General features: G+C 50.7%; 1 protein-coding gene across 4 annotated transcripts in view; it reads right to left on the reverse strand.

Moving 5' to 3' along the window:
• The window catches only part of STYK1 (serine/threonine/tyrosine kinase 1), an 89164-nt gene that overhangs the window by 19946 nt on the left and 52592 nt on the right, over positions 1-16626 (reverse strand). The gene's annotated exons all lie outside the window — the stretch shown is intronic.

The raw sequence follows: 16626 nt of genomic DNA on the forward strand, positions 1-16626 counted from the left end.
GTAAATGATAACACAGATTATCCAAGTGAATACAAGGTTCTAACACAGGGGTCTTCAAACTGGGGGATGGGCCCCCCTTGGGCGGCCTCAAGTGATCCCAGGGGGGCGGAAGGCTCTGGCCAAAAGAAGCATTTCACATATAAGTGTTTTGTTTTAAGCAGAAACATGTTATTGCATTTTTAAAATGGCAACAGTACTTAACTGCAATGTTTAAACACATCTGGACATATTTAAACATTGCCGTCTTTATAAAATATTTCTGAAAGATTCTGAAGGGGGGCCCAATGATTTGTATTTTTCAACTTGGGGGGCGCAGCATTAAAAAGTTTGGAGACCACTGGTCTAACGTGATGCCACAGAAAAGGGAATAGCATTCTAAGACACAAATTACAGATGTAGGCTCACAAGTGCAAGTATGTTACTGTATCTCTCACCCAGAGGTCTTTCTCTTAATAGTACCCAGTTTCTTAGTAGTTAGGAATGAGACATCAATCTCTGTTCCAAGACCAGCGGGTCTCATTGCTTAGCGTTTACCTCTCTAGTGACCGCAGCACAAAGTCCTAGATGGATGCTCTGTGTGCATGTGGCTCTGCCATCTCTGTTGACAGTGCCAGATGCCATGAATGCTCAGCAGGGGCGGTTGCAATGGACACAACCCCAGCCCCTCAAACAGTGATCAGAGTCCAACTATAGTTCACAGGTGAGTCCCATATTGGGCTTGGGAGGGTTGGAGGTCAAGGGTGGTGCCAGCACGCATCACAGTTCTCTGGGCACAGCACAAGGAAGACCGAGTGAGGGGGTCACCCTTCTCTTCTTTGAAGCAAGGTGCTAGGTACACAGGGAAGGGCAGAGAGACCCACTCCAGCACTTGGGTCGTCTCTTGTGATGCCCATCCTGAGTGGGTGAGACCAGAAGCAGTAGTTATGCTTGGGATCTTCAGTTCAGTGTCCCAGAATCAACTGATAGGATGCGGGGTGACTCAGTGTCCACCCCAGTTGTGGGGTTCAGCACCTGGTAAGGTGTTATAGTGGACTGCACTCATGCATGGACTCCTTAGCACAGAGTACCAATCTCAAATGGGGGGTTGCAGAAAGTTGACAGTCCAGAACTCAGATCAGCTCCCTCAGTCGGTCTGCTGTTCTGGACAGTTTCCTCTTCCAGGACACCGCAGTGCTGGGCTTCTCCTAAGGGCAGACCTTCCTCCTGCGGGGTGGCCTCTGCTTCTCTCTCTCAGCAGGCCACATAGGCTACTTTCCAAGGAGACCCACAACTCTCCTTCACCATGAGATTGCGGACTTTAAGGTGATGTTCCCCTCACTTCTGAGACTGGCTGTCAGCTAAACCAGCCCTCGATCTCTACAGTTTCCCCGATTCTCTGCATTGTGTCCCCTCTTTGGTCTGCGAGAAATCCATGAACCATTTGAAGACTTTTCAGTTTTTCTGATGCAGTTCTTTTCTAGACCAGGAGCTGGTCTGAGGCGGTTCACTCAGTTTGCATATCACTTCTGTCCAGAGCAAGCACGGTCTTTGTTATCAGGTAATAGTCTTAGAGCAGAAGTCATGAGGGATGTATCCAGGGAGAGCCCCTGAAACAAGGACACAATGAGGACTGAAGTCCTTGCAACTGACAGCCATCAACCTTTTGGAGTGGCCCCTCTGGAGACACAAAAGGCCGGCACTGACAGAATGGTTCATGCAGCACCTACAAGGGTACAGCTGGTCCCATCACCCCTCTCTCTCTCAATCAATCCCAAGGGAGCACTCAGGAAGGAACAATCAAGCTGCCCTCTGCTGAAGGATCACCGCTACATTTCTATAGTGATTCCTGTCTCCGTCCCGCCACGCCTCAAAGTCTGGTGCCACACAAAAGATTCAGGAACATCAGAAATACACCCTGGTCATTCGGGAGGGGTTTACCCTGCCTCCATCTTGTGTCCTGCTTGATTAGCAGAAATCCACATTGGATCAGAATGGTCTGATAGCCAGTTTCACATGCGCTGCAGATTCATAACACCAGTGGCCTGATGCTCCAGATGTCAGCGAAGCGCATGGAAGTTTAGCGGAATGTTAGAGAGTTAGGGATTTTCCTGTCCCTGGCAGTGAGCAAGAAACCTGCCAGCCTATTGGTTACTAAAGATCTTCAAGGCGGTAACAAAACTGCCCCAAGGAGGAACAAACGTAAAGCATTTACCAATGATAACAAAGGATTTTTGAAAGGTAAGCCCATGAACGAGTCATAGTGAGAGCATGCGGTGGGTGTGGTTGAAAGCCCACAGAGAGATTACAACAGGCCAGGGTGCTTGCACACTCGACCTAAAAAATGCCATGCTGCCACCGCCGCTAAGCATCTAGACACCGGTGCACGGACCATAGTCGCATATAAAATGAAAGGCAGTTTAGCCAACCCCAGAGCCTTGCTCTGGATCTTCAGAACCTTTACAATTAAGAGCGCAGTTCTAATGGAAGACTGCCATACACGCTGGGAATTAAAATAAAAAATACTATAGAAACTTTGGGTAACTTAAGGCAAGGCTGCATGCTAGCAAAACCATGCAGGAGAGAATGCAACCCAACAATGGAAACAAATGGATAACAGGAGAGAATGAATACTGGCTCGGTCCTAGCTAGGTCGCCTACCCCTCTGAGAGCAGCATGAATGGGGGAGATAGTAGACTGATTCAGTCCCAACCTTAAGAAATAATACCATCGGAGGAGCCAAAAGGGCGGCCGGGAAGGGAGCCTAAAATCTGAGCTCCGGCCTGTGCCCATACAAAATTATCCTGTAGGCGCTTCTGGACCGCTGCGGGGGGCGCGGGCGTGGTGGGGTTCGACGCGGACATCCGGCAGCCCCCGGGACTCGAATGCGCTCGCCCACGTTGAACCGCAAGATGAACTGAGGTGCGGCCCGAGTAAGGCGTTCGGCCGAGCCCGCACGGTGTGCTCTAAGCAGCGCGGCAGCGCCGGGACGCCACACCCCGCGCTGCGGTCGGACTCTGGCGGAATCTTTGCCGTGGCGGGGGGGCGAAGCTGAGGGGGTGTTCCCCCCCCACCCCTGTACGAGGAGATTGCAGAGGACGCGGACCCGCGTGAGGGACGCCCCTCCCGCGCTGGAGTGAAGGCTGCCGTGCTGAGCGTAATGGAGCCCTGCCCAGGATCGCGGCGAAGGCAGCTGGGAGGTCGACGGAAGCACGGAGTTGGTGAGGAGAGGCTGCCAAGGGACACTCCCGGCCGAACCCCCCCCTCCCTTGCGGGGGCGAAGGTAACGGCGGAGGCCGCCTGCACGAGGCGGGGCGGGCATTGTGGAACGCGGGCAGTAAAGGGCCGTTCCCCCCCCCCCCCCACCTCCGGCCTCGGCTGCTCTGGGGATTGTCACGTCTCCCCCCCCCCTTCCCCTGTGCTGCTCGTGGAGGGGGCGCGGAGTGAGGCGGCGTGGGAGAGAGGGGCAGGCCTGGGTCCCCTGGGTGGATCAGAGCAACCACCCTATAAACTGCCAGCAGCTGCAGGACTCAAAGCCTAATGGAACATGGTATCTCCTGCTAGCAGACCGGAGCCGTTATCCAGCGGAGGGACAGGGCGCCCAGCACAAGGATTGTGCAATACTTCAAATAGCATCTCCTCCTAAGGGGATCAAAATGGGACCACGGCCCCAAAGGGACTGACAAGCCCCGCCGGCTCGGGAGTATTGTGAGCACGGGTACCTGCGGATCGCGTGGAGCTGCGGCCATCTCCTGCTCCCCTGATCGGTGTGAGCGGCGGACTTGGCTGGCTGTGGCGCAAGGGGAAACTCAACTGGCTGCCCTCAAAGGCTACACTTGAGTTCCGCATTGCTCAACAGGTGCACAGTTACACGGCCCGCTCATTGCGAGCAGCTCACCCGCCGCACATCATGGCTGCAAGAAACAAATCCACGAAAAGCCAGGACCGTCTCACACAGGGGCAGTCAACAAGTGACCAGCAGTTAGCACCAACTTTACGAGCACTGGAAACCACTCTGCAAGCCCACTCCACCCAGTTCGAAAAAGTACTGCAAGCAATTATGGACACTAAAACTTCCCTGGAGAACAGGATTGACTCAGTGTCACAAGACCTAAACTTGCTAAGAGTGGATCATCGTAATTTAGCGGAGAGGGTGAAGTCAGCGGAGGCGGAGCTAAAAGAACTGAATCCTTCGGTCTTGGCTAATCAAAAACAAATACAGCGGCTGGATGCAGACGTAAAAACACTTTGGCGCCGCGCCGAAGAGGCAGAAGGCAGATCCTGGAGAAACAACGTACGCTTTCTAGGATTCCCTGAAAAGTTAGCAGAGCAGAGTACAGAAATATTCCTGGAGCAATGGATGATCAAGGAAGTGCTAAATGGGACCCCGTCGAAATTCTTCTCTGTGGAAAGAGTACACAGGATACCGGGGAGACCCCCGGCTCCGGGCCAGCCACCAAGACCTCCGATAGCGAGATTCTTAAACTATAGGGACCGCGATCTTATCTTGCAGCAATTCCGCAGCAAAGGCCCATTCTGACACAAAGACTCAGAAATCAACGCTTACCCAGACTTCACAAAGGAAGTGCAAAGACAGCGTAACTCATTTGTGAGGGTCAAACAACGCCTCCGTGAGCACAACATCAAATATGCACTGCTGTTTCCCGCAAAGCTAAGAGTAGTATCAGATGAACGCACCCATGTATTCACCTCCCCCGAGGATGCTTGGACGTGGCTGCATGCTAAGGATCTGGCGCGATCCCAATCTGGAGCAGAGGAGAGAGAGGAATGGTTGACCGCCCCAATGCGGAAGCGCTCCAAGAGAAGGCCCAAAGGCCAGCCCACTGAGGAACAGGCAGCAGAGGAAAGGGCAAAAGCCCTGAAAGCTAGTCCGTTGCACACACAAAATACCTTTGCGGCTCTGAGGGAGATCCCAGCGGACAGCCCAGACTCCGACTCGATCAGCTCGGCATCCGCGCTTACGGATTCACCTACAGGGCCAAGGCTCACTCCTCGAGCTGCAGACGAACTGTAGACGGGGGTTGCTGCCCGCTTTCCTTCCCCCCCCCTCTTGCCCCACCCCTTTATCCCCCCCCCGCCCGCGGGGAACGTCAACCTGACTGGGAGGTCCGTGGCGACTAAAGGCTTGCCTGCATGCTGAGGAATGCCGCCGCCGGACGGCCTAGAATAACTCTGACTATTTCATCGACGGTATTGCTTAATGCTGGTGGCCGGGTGGGCGGGTTGGGGGGGGGTCTGGGAGTGCCTAGATACACAGGCAGTCTACGGCTGCGGAAAGATGTGGGCCCCATACACGAGCCAAATCTGGTCGCCAATATGGCTGCCCCACAGGTATTCGAATGGACACAAAGTTTGTTGTGTGTTAGCGGGATTAGTAGTTTGTTATTAGTCAATAGTTTGATATTGGGTGTGAGTAGTGGGTGTGTAGTGGGAACAACAGTTAAATTGAACTCAAAAGGTCAATACAAAATACAGATTATACTGCTAGCGCTGACACATCGGAGGGCACACTTAATTGAGCTGGAGGGGACCCGCGCGGACACAGCTTAGGATGCAAGGAGGCGGGTAGGTGCTATACATACAATGTGAAATGGCGCTAAGTGCAAACCTCTCTGTGCATCAATATGATATAATTACGTGGAACGTAAGAGGTCTGGGGGCTCCAAGCAAAAGACATTGGGTATATGATCACCTTAGGCGACTGGGCGCACACATAGTAATCCTGCAGGAGACACACTGCCTGGAATCTGACCTACGTGAGCTGCGAGAAAGATGGGGTGGACAGGTGGTGGGTACAACGTTCTCGGCATACGCCAGGGGAGTGCTCATTTGGATAGCTGGCGGGGTCCCCTTTGTCATAACCCGTCAGACGATTGATAAAAGGGGCAGATATGTGGTATTAGAGGGGTACCTGGACGGGAAGCAGCTGTCAATAATCGGCGTATACGCCCCTAGCAGTGCTATAGTCGAATTTCTGGGCACACTCACACCAGCATTATTAGTGAACCCCGAAGTCCCAGCTATTTGGGGAGGCGATTTTAATAGTATCCCAAATGCAGAATTAGACAGGTCCAACATTACCTCAAAAGCAACACCAAATAGAACAGCTAGAAGCCCCCTGCTTGGCTGGGCGGCAGATATGAGTATATTCGACTTATGGCGCACAAAATATCCCCAACGAAGGGAATATTCATTCTACTCAATACCTTATAAGGTACACACAAGAATAGATATCATTTGGGGGACCTGGGATATCTGCGCCCTGATAAATAAGTCAGAATACTTGGCCAAAGCATTATCCGATCATTCTCCACTAAGAATAACTCTGAACTGGGGCAGGAGACACTCACAGATCCCCACCTGGCGAATGCAGGGGGAGGCCCTTCAGGATCAAGCGTTCAGAGAAGGACTAAATGCAGCGGTGAAGCAGTACTGGGAAATACAGGGAGTGCAGAATTATTAGGCAAATGAGTATTTTGACCACATCATCCTCTTTATGCATGTTGTCTTACTCCAAGCTGTATAGGCTCGAAAGCCTACTACCAATTAAGCATATTAGGTGATGTGCATCTCTGTAATGAGAAGGGGTGTGGTCTAATGACATCAACACCCTATATCAGGTGTGCATAATTATTAGGCAACTTCCTTTCCTTTGGCAAAATGGGTCAAAAGAAGGACTTGACAGGCTCAGAAAAGTCAAAAATAGTGAGATATCTTGCAGAGGGATGCAGCACTCTTAAAATTGCAAAGCTTCTGAAGCGTGATCATCGAACAATCAAGCGTTTCATTCAAAATAGTCAACAGGGTCGCAAGAAGCGTGTGGAAAAACCAAGGCGCAAAATAACTGCCCATGAACTGAGAAAAGTCAAGCGTGCAGCTGCCACGATGCCACTTGCCACCAGTTTGGCCATATTTCAGAGCTGCAACATCACTGGAGTGCCCAAAAGCACAAGGTGTGCAATACTCAGAGACATGGCCAAGGTAAGAAAGGCTGAAAGACGAACACCACTGAACAAGACACACAAGCTGAAACGTCAAGACTGGGCCAAGAAATATCTCAAGACTGATTTTTCTAAGGTTTTATGGACTGATGAAATGAGAGTGAGTCTTGATGGGCCAGATGGATGGGCCCGTGGCTGGATTGGTAAAGGGCAGAGAGCTCCAGTCCGACTCAGGCGCCAGCAAGGTGGAGGTGGAGTACTGGTTTGGGCTGGTATCATCAAAGATGAGCTTGTGGGGCCTTTTCGGGTTGAGGATGGAGTCAAGCTCAACTCCCAGTCCTACTGCCAGTTCCTGGAAGACACCTTCTTCAAGCAGTGGTACAGGAAGAAGTCTGCATCCTTCAAGAAAAACATGATTTTCATGCAGGACAATGCTCCATCACACGCGTCCAAGTACTCCACAGCGTGGCTGGCAAGAAAGGGTATAAAAGAAGGAAATCTAATGACATGGCCTCCTTGTTCACCTGATCTGAACCCCATTGAGAACCTGTGGTCCATCATCAAATGTGAGATTTACAAGGAGGGAAAACAGTACACCTCTCTGAACAGTGTCTGGGAGGCTGTGGTGGCTGCTGCACGCAATGTTGATGGTGAACAGATCAAAACACTGACAGAATCCATGGATGGCAGGCTTTTGAGTGTCCTTGCAAAGAAAGGTGGCTATATTGGTCACTGATTTGTTTTTGTTTTGTTTTTGAATGTCAGAAATGTATATTTGTGAATGTTGAGATGTTATATTGGTTTCACTGGTAATAATAAATAATTGAAATGGGTATATATTTTTTTTTGTTAAGTTGCCTAATAATTATGCACAGTAATAGTCACCTGCACACACAGATATCCCCCTAACATAGCTAAAACTAAAAACAAACTAAAAACTACTTCCAAAAATATTCAGCTTTGATATTAATGAGTTTTTTGGGTTCATTGAGAACATGGTTGTTGTTCAATAATAAAATTAATCCTCAAAAATACAACTTGCCTAATAATTCTGCACTCCCTGTACATAAGGAAACAACCAGCTTCAGAGCACTGGAATGGGAGGCACACAAGGCCGTAGTTAGAGGGTATTGCATCTCAACCAGCTGGGGAGTCAGGCGCACGCTGCATGCAGAAATAAATAAACTAGAAAAGGAACTGGGAGAGCTGGAAAAAGCGGTGGCAAATAAAGTGGTCCCTTACACAACACTAACAGAGGCACGAACAAAATATAATGAAGCAGACTTTCGCCTCCGAAAACACGACCATAAATACCGCTTAATGCGCTTGCACGCGGAGGGCGATAGGTCTGGCAGGATGCTGGCATGGCTTCTCTGCGAGAACCGGCAGCACTCCCCTTTCGGGTAAAATGCTCACCACGCAGGAAGAAATCAATGCGGCATTCAGAGAGTACTATACAAATTTGTACACCAAACGTACAACATATAACCCCCCTGCAACTGCGGTCCTTTCTGGAGGGCTCCCCAATGGCACAAATATCGCTGACAGATAGGCAGCTACTAGAGGTCCTGAACTCGCCCCTCACGACCGCAGCGCCAACCTGCTGCCTTTCTGCCTCTGCCCCACGACCACGCTGCCGTCTGCGTGTTCGAGGCCCTCCTCCACCCGCAGGCATCCTCCTGCGCCTCATCCCTGGTGGCTAGTGGGCTCACTTGACCCGAGTGCCGCTTCCGCCGTCCCGTAAGTTTGTTTTTCAGCTTTTTTCCGCTTTTCTGCGCCTCGCCGCCGGCACTTTTTGCCCCATTGTGCCCCCCTGATTGCTGTCTCCCCGATCGTATTTAATCCCAGTATTGTGTCCATATTGTGTTTTTTCCTGCATTTGTGACTGTTTTTGCCCGATTTCTGTGCCTTTCGCCCCTTGTGCGCTCCTCGACCCCAGCCGCTGCTTCCCTGCGGCCCCGCCCCCCTCGTGCCCCCATCTGCCGCTCCCTCCCGCCTCCCGCCTCCCAGCTGCTCCTCCCTCCCCCCTCCCTTCTTAATGGCTGGCGCTGCGCGTCGCCAGTGAGCGAGTTCGGACCTGGTTCAGGTCCTGAACTCGCCCCTCACGACCGCAGCGCCAACCTGCTGCCTTTCTGCCTCTGCCCCACGACCACGCTGCCGTCTACGTGTTCGAGGCCCTCCTCCACCCGCAGGCATCCTCCTGCGCCTCATCCCTGGTGGCTAGTGGGCTCACTTGACCCGAGTGCCGCTTCCGCCGTCCCGTAAGTTTGTTTTTCAGCTTTTTTCCGCTTTTCTGCGCCTCGCCGCCGGCGCTTTTTGCCCCATTGTGCCCCCCTGATTGCTGTCTCCCCGATCGTATTTAATCCCAGTATTGTGTCCATATTGTGTTTTTTCCTGCATTTGTGACTGTTTTTGCCCGATTTCTGTGCCTTTCGCCCCTTGTGCGCTCCTCGACCCCAGCCGCTGCTTCCCTGCGGCCCCGCCCCCCTCGCGCCCCCATTTGCCGCTCCCTCCCGCCTCCCGCCTCCCAGCTGCTCCTCCCTCCCCCCTCCCTTCTTAATGGCTGGCGCTGCGCATCACCAGTGAGCGAGTTCGGACCTGGTTCAGGTCCTGAACTCGCCCCTCACGACCGCAGCGCCAACCTGCTGCCTTTCTGCCTCTGCCCCATGACCACGCTGCTGTCTGCGTGTTCGAGGCCCTCCTCCACCCGCAGGCATCCTCCTGCGCCTCATCCCTGGTGGCTAGTGGGCTCACTTGACCCGAGTGCCGCTTCCGCCGTCCCGTAAGTTTGTTTTTCAGCTTTTTTCCGCTTTTCTGCGCCTCGCCGCCGGCGCTTTTGCCCCATTGTGCCCCCCTGATTGCTGTCTCCCCGATCGTATTTAATCCCAGTATTGTGTCCATATTGTGTTTTTTCCTGCATTTGTGACTGTTTTTGCCCGATTTCTGTGCCTTTCGCCCCTTGTGCGCTCCTCGACCCCAGCCGCTGCTTCCCTGCGGCCCGCCCCCCTCGCGCCCCCATTTGCCGCTCCCTCCCGCCTCCCGCCTCCCAGCTGCTCCTCCCTCCCCCCTCCCTTCTTAATGGCTGGCGCTGCGCGTCGCCAGTGAGCGAGTTCGGACCTGGTTCAGGTCCTGAACTCGCCCCTCACGACCGCAGCGCCAACCTGCTGCCTTTCTGCCTCTGCCCCACGACCACGCTGCCGTCTGCGTGTTCGAGGCCCTCCTCCACCCGCAGGCATCCTCCTGCGCCTCATCCCTGGTGGCTAGTGGGCTCACTTGACCCGAGTGCCGCTTCCGCCGTCCCGTAAGTTTGTTTTTCAGCTTTTTTCCGCTTTTCTGCGCCTCGCCGCCGGCGCTTTTTGCCCCATTGTGCCCCCCTGATTGCTGTCTCCCCGATCGTATTTAATCCCAGTATTGTGTCCATATTGTGTTTTTTCCTGCATTTGTGACTGTTTTTGCCCGATTTCTGTGCCTTTCGCCCCTTGTGCGCTCCTCGACCCCAGCCGCTGCTTCCCTGCGGCCCCGCCCCCCTCGCGCCCCCATTTGCCGCTCCCTCCCGCCTCCCGCCTCCCAGCTGCTCCTCCCTCCCCCCTCCCTTCTTAATGGCTTAGAGGCAAGCCCGTCTGCGCCCGTCCGCGCCTGTACCGCGCCCAGCGCCACCCCCCCTGGTCCTCGCGCCTCCCGCGCCCACTTCTCGGCCGAAGAGCTCCGCGCCCTCAACCCCGGGCCCTCCACTGAATGCTTCCGGGCATCCCCAAAGCTCCTCAAGACCTGGCTCTTCGACCGCTAAACAGCCTCTCCACCCCCCCCCCCCACCTCAGCGCCTCGAAACCCTAATGGGTACATAGCGCGCTTTATAAATACTATGATTGATTGACTAACAATGGAAGAAATATACAGAGCAGTGTTGCAGATGCCCAGGAATAAAGCCCCAGGCACAGATGGACTCCCAATAGAATACTACTCCACATACTCGACACACTTGACACTACACTTGCTGAAAGTGTTTGAGGAGGCATGGGCCAATAAAATTCTACCTCCTACATTAAGAGAGGCAATGGTGGTGGTCCTCCCCAAACAAGGGCACGACCCCACTGATGTTAAATCCTACAGGCTGAACTTAGGCTGCAAAATATTAGGCAAGATCCTGGGCAAGATCCTGGCCAACAGGTTTGCCCCCCTAATGCACACTGTGATACACGAAGACCAAAATGGCTTCATCCCAAAACGCAAAACCTTCTTGAATATCCGCAGGCTTCTAGGAGTACTGGGGGACACTCCCCCGGAGGCTTATGATGAGATGGTACTATCGTTAGATATCGAGAAGGCATTTGCACCCTGGAGTGGGACTTCCTGTTTGCCACAATGCAGGACATGGGAATAGGGCCTAATTATATACAGTGGGTACAGACACTGTACACCAAACCACAAGCCAGGGTAAAAACAGGCAGGGTCATATCAGATAGATTCCTAATTACAAGAGGCACCTGACAGGGCTGTCCCTTGTCCCCCCTTTTGTTCACCATAGCAATGGAGCCGCTGGCCATCCGAATACGTGCTACACAGGCGAGATGGGGGGGTGATCAGGAGTGGGCTACACCACAGTATATCGCTGTACGCAGATGATGCGCTAATATACGTGCGAAATGGGCCTGAGACAATTCCTTTAGTAATGTCACTACTAACTAAGTACGGGGACTTATCAGGATTAGTGGTGAACTGGGACAAATCATGTATATTTCCATTAACTAGATGGTCCCCGGCAAGACAAGAGAATGCCCCAGCAGGCCGTTTGAAATGGTGCTTTGACACATTCAAATACCTGGGGGTACATATATACCACAAAAACGAAGACCTCAGAGCCGGGAATTTAGGGAGAGCGCTAGCCTTCATGAAGGGTTCGCTAAGATTCTGGACCAAACTTCCACTTTCGCCCCTGGGCAGGGTGGCGGTGGCAAATATGCTGCTGCTGCCTAGGTTACTATATTACTTCGCGGCGCTGCCTCTCTGGGTCCCCAGGAGTTTTTTCAAGGATCTGAATGCAGTCTTACTGCAACTAATATGGGGAGGCGGCAGGACAAGGGTTGCACTCACCACCCTGCAGCGCCCGCTTGCTGCGGGCGGGCTGGGAGCCCCCAACTTCGAACTTTACTATGCAGCTGCACAACTACAGTGGATACTGAACTGGTTGCACAGGCCAACACAGGCGGAGTCCAAATGGCTTCTGGCGCGGCTGAACGGGGCACCACTGATCACATGGTTAATGAATAAAACACCAAGGGGGGTACCCGGTAACCCGCTAATGGAGGTAGCGCAATTGTGCTGGCAAAGATACATACAAAAGTGCCATAAAACACTCCCATACTCGTCTCTCCAACATTGGTTGGGGACTGCTTCGAAGTCGGGAAATTGATGACATTTGAAGCTATTCAAGCCCTCACAGCAGTGAACCCCGGGCAATTCCTGTCGTATTATGCAATAAGCCACCTGATCCAAAAGACGTGGGCAGCGGGGGATGGGGAACCTGAGTGCTCTCCCACATTACACCACATGCTGCATTTTGACAACCAAACAAAAATAGTGACAAATTTGTACAAAACTCTGAACAAACCCTCTGAGCTCAATCTAGAGAGAACAAGGGACAGGTGGAATGCAGTCCTTACTGACCCGATTCCGCAGGCAGAGTGGCTGAAAGCCCTCTACCACATCAGGGGGGTGTCCAGGAACCCAGGTTCCACTACACACAATTCAATTACACACAACAAACATACCTATCTCCAGCTAGGATACGTCGCATGTTCCCCGGGTCAGCGCCTGCCTGCCCGCGGTGTGGCGCCTCAGAAGCGCACTTCTATCATATGGTATGGGAATGCGCACATATATATAGGGAATGGAGAGGATTGACAGAGGTGGTAGCGGAATTAACAGGCCTGACACTCGCAGCAAACCCCAAATCTTGCCTGCTAGGGCTGAAAGTCAGAGAAAAGAAACATAGACATCTACACAAGTTTGTAGACCTAGCATTCGTGTTGTACAAGAGGCTGATTGCAATGAACTGGAAGGCGCCCAGGGCTCCAGATCTGAAAGCCTGGCACTCCCTCACACTGTGCTGGACTAGGACAGAGGCTCTGGTACTGAGCAAACTTGCACGCGTGGGACAACACCATACGGGAAAGGAAACCTGGGAAACACTGATTACCCGACTAGAGGCCAAAAACGATGAAAGGCCACCTTGATGCAGATGGAGATCACGGGAGGGTATAGACTCGGCAAGCCCTCATTTAGCGCCGGTTCACTCAAATCAAACCCGTAATACAACTCACGGGAGAGCTGGAAGACCACACCCTCTCCCTAGAGACCAGCATAACTCACAGTTGGTGCCCGGGGAGGAACACACACATAAACAACACGCGCACAATGCACACTATCATGCCACACCGAACAATCAGAAATAAAACGTGGCTCCTATCCTCTCAATATAATTAATAAGTAACATCAGTGGGCAACACCGCTCAGGTACCCCGAGACAGGGTCACTGGGTGCCAATTAGAACGTCCCTCCAAAGAAGCGCCGCAGTTAAATAGATCTACTGCAGCAACATTTGACCTACGTTTTGTTATGAGTAAGGTGGGGGGGTTCTAGTTTGTTTATTTTGCTGTATATGTACTTTTTGTTCCATCACTATTGATCCTGCTGTACCTACCTCTCCTCTGCAGCTGGCAAGGAAGTAGTGTTGCAATGTACCTGTATAATCCTTCCAAAGTAAACACTCAAAATTTAATAAACATATTTAAAAAAAAAAAGAAATAATACCATCAGAAACAGAATGCCTGAAAGGAAACTGGGAAATGACCCTTCCAGAAACAGCACAACAACAGGGGACATAAAACGACCACTTCTAACCACAAGTCATCCAGCAACAAGGCAATTGGGAAACAAGCCAAACTGAGCTACTCCAAACCTCATGGAAAACAACTGAGCCTGGTCCCCTCTTTTCCAAAAATAACAAATCATCCAAAGAAAAGCAAATGGAAAACAGCTGAACCAGAGCAACTCTTAGCCTAAATGAACAATTTAGCTGCTGACAGGACTAAAAGGCAACAACTGAGGCTGAGCTACTCCTGACCTCAAGGAAGAACTCACCTAGAAACAGGCCAACTGGAAAACAACTGAACCTGAGCCATTCCTGGCCTCAAGGAACAACTCATCTGACAACAAAACAACTAGAAAACAACTAACACTGAACCACTCCTAACCAAAAAGAACAACTCATCCAAAGAAAAGCAACTTTAATACAACTCAGACTGAGCCACTCGTGACTTCAAGGAAACTCTCGCCTAGAAAAAGGACAACTAGAAAACAACTGAGTCTGAGCCACTCCTGACCTTAAGGAACAGCCCACCTAGAAACAGGACAACTAGAAAACAAATAAGACTGCGCCACTCCTGAATCTCAAGTAACAACTTGCCTAGTAACAGGACAACTAGAAAACAACTGAGACTGAGCCACTGCCGACAACAAGGAACAACTTGTCTAGGAATAGGACAACTAAAAATACAGCTGAGAATGAGCCACTCCTGACTCAAGGAACAATGCACCTAAAAACAGTACAACTAGAAAAAAAATGAGTCTGAGCTACTTGTAACCTCAAGGAACAACTCATCTAGAGATGGGAAAACTAGAAGACAACTGAGACTGAGCTACTCCTGACTTCAAGGAACAACTCATCTAGAAACAGGACAACTAGAAAACAACTGAGACAATTGTAACCCCATCTAGAAACCGGGAAAATAGAAGACAATCATGCATCAGTAACTCCCATCACTCAGAAGTTTTCCCCTCAAAACAGGGTGATTAAACATAATGAGACTAATCCATGCATCAGCTCAAGAAACACCCCTCTTAAACAGAGCAATGACCAGAGGGGTGGACACCCAGCTGCTCCTAGCACAAATAAATGACCAACCAAGTAGGAGGACATTTGGAGAGGAAGGAAAGAGGTCCACTAGAAACTCCAAGCGATGGTGGGGGCTCAGACTTGATGCAGTGGTCATTGCTTCTCATCTCTGTTCTTAAGAGAAACAAAAGTTTACATGGGAACAAATGATGGCCATCTCTAATCCTCTAAACTTTTTATTTTCACTCTTGCTCTTATAACCTGGAAAAGTAACATCATAATCCGAACTATAACGCTGACAGAGAGAGCAAGACAATTAAATGAAACAAAGAACCATCTGACTCAAAACAGCCCTACAAAATAAAAGATAAGGACAGGAATGCACAATAGGCCTGCATCTTACCTTCCGTTCCCAAATCAATTTTTGATGGCAGTGAGCATGATTGCTCACACATCCAGAGACATGGAGCTAGTATGGGAAACAAACTGCAAAGTCCCAAGGAACTTCAAAAAAAGGGCCAGGAGAAAGTGTGTCAAAGTCCTATGGAGACACTGACTCCTCCTCCTCTTTGCCCAAGGTTTAAAGAGATTGCGTGACCATGAAAGCAGTGTGGAGGAAGTCCTCTTTTGTCCACCAATACTACAAAAGACATAAATATAATTTACTACTCAGGAACACATTTGCATCCTTAACCCACACCCATGGGAGGATTTTTCCTTCCAAATACCTCTTCATGCCACTCTCCCGCCACACAAGACAGACTACAATATTGACAGGATCACAACCACAGGTGCTGCGGGGATCCCCAAAGAAAGATGTGAAAGACTTGATAGAATAAACTTGGGCTGCTCATTATATCTGGAGGTTATCATGTCCAGTACAAGGCAGGCGCTTGAACAACCAACAAGAGGATATTCAACCAGCTACACTCACCTCCATTCCACGCCCCTCCTGAACATGGGATGGGGGTGCAGCCAAGGGATTAGACAGTAAAAAGGAGCATTCTGTAGCAGAACCATCATCAGAGATGACAGGCTGCGGATGGCCTGACATCACCCACAGGAAGTGAACCTTCAGTTAAAAGACTCAACATGGCTAGGAGAAAAATAAATTACTGAATTTTACGAACCAGAGAACTCACTCCCAGTGCCTTAAAGGTGATTGTCTTAAGATGGCATTTACCGATGGCCCAGACTTCCCAGATAAAGTTTCTCTCTCTCTCTGTGATAGTCTGGCAGGAATTTAAATTCTCCAAGGGCCCTCGACATCCAGTTTGTGCAAAAGTTCAGAATAGGAGGGGCCCTTTTGTTATGTGCCTTCCTGCCCGGATATAAGACCACCTACTTCCTAGCAGGCTCTACTGGTGACAGAACCGTGCCACTCATTCCGAGATAAATGCTTAGGGCCATTTCTCATCTCTGAAAATCTAGAGAAGACAGGAATCTGGTGCAATATACGATTTCTGTAGAACAGGGTGTGAAATTTGCTGATTAAAGAGAGGAAAAGCCTGAGGTTGGGGGGAATGTTTTGGGCAACAAGTTATCCCAACATTGCCGATTCTGGTGACAAAATAGTTTGTAAGTTCGGGTCATAAAGGAGTTATCTATCATGTCTGAGGTCTTGGGTTGGGTGCTCACCGGGGCTCCTGACCCCTAGGTATTTAGGAGTGTTAAAGCAGAAATGTTAATTAGAAATTATTAATGAATGTTTATGCATTTTGAATAACAAGAAAATGATAGAATAGAAAAATTAAACGTAGAGAAATTAATGTGCACGTTTGAAAATGTGCCCAC

Source organism: Pleurodeles waltl, chromosome 7 (genome assembly GCF_031143425.1).
Source record: "Pleurodeles waltl isolate 20211129_DDA chromosome 7, aPleWal1.hap1.20221129, whole genome shotgun sequence".
In the NCBI taxonomy this organism is placed as follows: Eukaryota; Metazoa; Chordata; class Amphibia; order Caudata; family Salamandridae; genus Pleurodeles; species Pleurodeles waltl.